The sequence below is a fragment of the Arvicanthis niloticus genome, chromosome 21 (genome assembly GCF_011762505.2).
Source record: "Arvicanthis niloticus isolate mArvNil1 chromosome 21, mArvNil1.pat.X, whole genome shotgun sequence".
NCBI classification, from domain to species: Eukaryota; Metazoa; Chordata; class Mammalia; order Rodentia; family Muridae; genus Arvicanthis; species Arvicanthis niloticus.
Window position 1 is genome coordinate 7,035,429 of NC_047678.1, and position 4,588 is coordinate 7,040,016.

General features: G+C 35.9%; 1 pseudogene; it reads right to left on the minus strand.

The window, feature by feature from the left end:
• Positions 1-1,829: 1,829 nt before the first annotated feature.
• Positions 1,830-2,492, minus strand: LOC117693575 (high mobility group protein B1 pseudogene; annotated as a pseudogene).
• Between the last annotated feature and the right edge of the window lie 2,096 nt (positions 2,493-4,588).

Sequence of the window (4,588 nt, forward strand, 5' to 3'; positions counted from 1 at the left end):
ATATACATAGCACCTACTTCCACTTTTCCCTCTTATATTCCAATATGAATCATTTTGATGAATTTTAATCCCACTAATATTGTTCCCTTTCTAATGTGGCATAGTCCTCTTGATATATTATTATTCTGTTAGGATAGACTAGCTGATACATAAACCAATGTATGGTTCATCTCTCTAGTCACCTCTCACCAGATTCTGCCTCATCCATTCCCCTGTAAAATACAATAACAGGAACAACAACCTTAAGTGATCTCAAACAATGTTCAGGATACTGTTTCTATTCCATATTCTGTTTAGAAACATGACACATCCCATTCAGAGAAGTCTAATTGCCCTTGCCTTGAACGTGGTCAACTTACTGACTAATTTCTAATGAACAGAATACTTTTGTAGTGTTCTATAGCTTCCATGGCTAAGTAACAATGTGAATACACCTTCTCTCTGGTATTTTCTCTCACTCTTTTGAAAGATAGATAGATAGATAGATAGATAGATAGATGATAGATAGATAAATAATAGATAGATAGATAGATCTAATGATGTCTCTCTGTATGTGTCTGTGTCTTCTCTGTTTCCATCTCTGTTTCTATATGCGTCTCTTTCTCTGCCCTTCAACCATACTGTAAATATGCTAAACCCAAGTAGTGCTAGAGGTAGGTAGTCAATAATCTCAGCCATGTGGTGTAACCGCCCTCACGTGATCATAGTTGTAAACCCTAGTTAGACTGCAGAATAATAAACACATATTGTCACTGCTTGAGTTTTGAGTTCTGAACTAGAACAAAAATATTTTAAATTTGTAGATAATTTTTGGTTTTGCTGATTGTATCTTGTGCCTAGAAATATCCCACTTGTTCCTTCACCCATTAACTCTTAAGCTACATTCTGTTTGCTTTTATTTTACAATTCAGTATAGAAATGGCTACTTAGGCCTCTTCTAAGTTTTTCCCCATATTTTTAAAGATACTTCTATATGGTATTGCCTATGTTTGTCTCAAACATTAACTGTGAAACTTTACTTGTATTTATTCAATATATGTATATGTGTATGTATATGTGTATGTTTATATATATATATATATATATATATATATATATCTTCTTAAATTAGAAATGTACCTGTATTTCTGAATAAACAAATGAAACTAAATGAGAGTTGAGCTTAAAATTCAAATCATACTTGTCTTGATACTAAGAGGAAAACTACTGCATAAAATAAATACTAACCAGTGTCACTGAGTAGCATGGACTCAATATCAATTGCTACGGAGAATACTTTGTATGTATTACCTCATAAATGTCAATCTGATACACGGAGACAGTTACAAATGCATTCTCTGTTTCATTTTTTTTGTAAATTGTATTTACTTAGAAGCATTCAGAATGTCAACAAAACAGCCGCAATTTTTTTTTCAATTACAGAGTGGTATTCAGTTAACAGAACACCAGTTATCTTCATATAAAAGCTGCATCAGAGACAACTGAAGATGGAAAAAAAAACAGAAATAAAACCAAAAGAAAAGAAAAACAAAAACCAAACTACTGTCCCTATATATAACTAATTTGTGCTATGCATCAACAAAAATCTGCTTTAAATCTCCATGCCAATTTACAACCCCAGACTGTACCAGGCAAGGTTAGTGGCTATTGAAAACACAACCAGGACAGGGCTAGCTAAAGACACATTTGCTAGTGTGTTGACTATACAAAAAAAAAAAAAGACACTTTACAGTTTAAAAACAAATCTTACACAGCCTTACATTTCAATTTTTCTTTAAAAGGAGTGAGTTGTTAAAGGGGGTTAAATGCTTTATAGACAAGAAAAAAACAGCGCTAGAACCAACTTATTCATCATCTTCTTCTTCATTTTTGTCTTCCTCCTCTTCCTCATCCTCTTCATCCTCCTCATAATCTTCCTCTTCCTTCTTTTTCTTGCTCTTTTCAGCCTTGACTACCCCCTTTTTCGCTGCATCAGGTTTTCCTTTAGCTCTGTAGGCAGCAATATCCTTCTCGTACTTCTCCTTCAGCTTAGCAGCCTTCTTCTCGTAGAGCTGCTTGTCATCCGAGGCATTGTTGTTCCACACCTCTCCTAGTTTCTTTGCAACATCACCAATGGATAAGCCAAGATGCTCGCCTTTGATTTTGGGGTGGTACTCAGAACAGAACAGGAAGAAGGCCGAAGGAGGCCTCTTGGGTGCATTGGGGTCCTTGAACTTCTTTTTGGTCTCCCCTTTGGGAGGGATGTAGGTTTTCATTTCTCTTTCATAACGAGCCTTGTCAGCCTTTGCCATATCTTCAAATTTCCCCTTTTCTTTAGCAGACATAGTCTTCCACCTCTCTGAGCACTTCTTGGAGAACTCTGAGAAGTTGACGGAAGCATCTGGGTGCTTCTTCTTGTGCTCGTCCCGGCAGGTTTGCACAAAGAATGCATATGAGGACATTTTGCCTCTCGGCTTCTTAAGATCTCCTTTGCCCATGTTTAGTTGATTTTCCTCCTTGAGGCACAGAGTCGCCCAGTGCCTGTCCGGCTCTCGCTTGCCCCGGCGCTGTCTCTATGGAGCTCAAAGTACTGCCTCTTTTACTTTTAACCCTAGTTTCGCTCAACCACTTTAGCTGTGCAGCATGGATTAAGTAAACTGGACCTTCTTAATTTCTATTTTTTCTCTTCAAAATAAAGATAAAATAATATCTGAAATGAGGATTAAATGAAATCAAATACATTATGCCTAGTAACATATGTATTTCAAAAACTTTATGCCTCATTTTTCATATAAAGCTTCATATAAGCTTGAAATATATTAGAAAGTTAAATAACTTTGCCAAAGTCACATGGCTAGGGTACACTTAAGATTCTGTCTCATGTCTGTTGGCCTCCTAAGCCCTGACTTTAAACAAGTAGTCAGTATTGCCCAACATACCCTTTGCCAATTTCTGCCTTTAATATCTACCTATGATATCTGGTGATAGCTTTATCAAAATTTAAAGAGAACTGAGCCAATACATTTACTGAATGGAGGATTACAAAAGAAAGTATTATAATATTAGTGTCTGTTGCTTGAATAGTATTTGTATACTATTTAATTTAAATATTTAAATCATAATTTAGATATTGATTTAATCTTATCAAGGTCTTGATATCAGAATACTGAGGAGACGTGTGCTACGGAAAGTAAAAAGAGTTTTGTCTACCAAAATAGAAAACCAACAGATGGTGTCTAAAATGGAAGTCACCTAGAAACTAAAAGTAAGCCTGGTTTGGCTTCTCCAAGGTGGATGCCTGTAGCTAAGAGAACTTGGAGAAGAGAAAGAGAGTAGTGACATAAAGGACTGATTTTTTCCATTACAAACGTCTAAGAAATATTTGACTTTATAAAAATGAATATGTGTTTGATTAAAATTATTTTTAACCCATCTGGAATTCATATTGGATCATACTGTACAATAGAGATCTAACGTCCTAATTTCCCAGTCGCCTCTCCAGTTGTTATCTAGGCTGATCTTAATTACAGTTCTGCCTCTTCTCATCTGTTTATTGTTTGGAGTACCCAAAAAGCAGAAATGTGAAGTCACATACACACATTCGGCTTTCTCCCTCTCACTTTAAGGCTATACCCTTGGATGATTTATGTCTGCCTTTGTCCATGCTACACATGGAGTCACCGGGGAGACCACAAGCATCCAATACAACGCGAAAAGTGAAGAATCAGATGAAGGGCCCTCTGAGAACACTGCTTTCACAAGGATGCTTCCTAGGGTCTAGGACATATGCATCCTCCACTATTAGTCACTGGGAAAAATGCAAATTAAAACCACAGTGAGATACCCGCAGTGCAGGGTGACATGATAAAAAAAAAATGCCATACTGAACGGTACTGAGAATTTGGAGCAACTACAATTTTCATCAACTGACACTGAAAATAGAGAGTGTTGGAAATAGAGAATATTAAAATCCTATTGAGAAATTTGGGGGAAGCTTCTTATGTAATTAAGAAAATATCTCCAATGAGCTATTTCATGTTTAGACATTGATTGTACATCTTGGCAAAAAGATTAGCACGGTAATATTCAAATCACTTTGTGTATAACAAACCCAGAAACAACCAAAGTGTCTGCTAGTAAAACAGAAAAGTTATGATTGTGTATGTGTGTGTGTGTGTGTGTGTGTGTGTGTGTGTAATAAAATAGTAGTAGGCAATAAAAAGAACAAACTATAAAACAAACAGATGTATTTCAAAATATTTTTACCATTAAAATAACTATTATATACTAAATTGTGTCTATTTCTCAAAATTGCATCCATTTCTAAACCCAAGTACTTCAGAATATGACCATAACTGAAGATATGAACTTTAAAGAAGTTGTAGAATAAAATAAGGGGGTTGGCCTTGACACAATACTCTGTATCTTTAGAAAATGAGAATCAACACAAGAACATGTCTATCCAGGAATCATCATCTGTGTTTGTAATGAAAAGCTGGCCATCTGCAAACAAAGCAGGGTCTCTCTGCAAACAAAGTAGGATCTGTCAGGACAATCCAAACCTGGCAGCACCTTGATCTTGGCCTTCCAAAGCCAAGATCTATGAGAA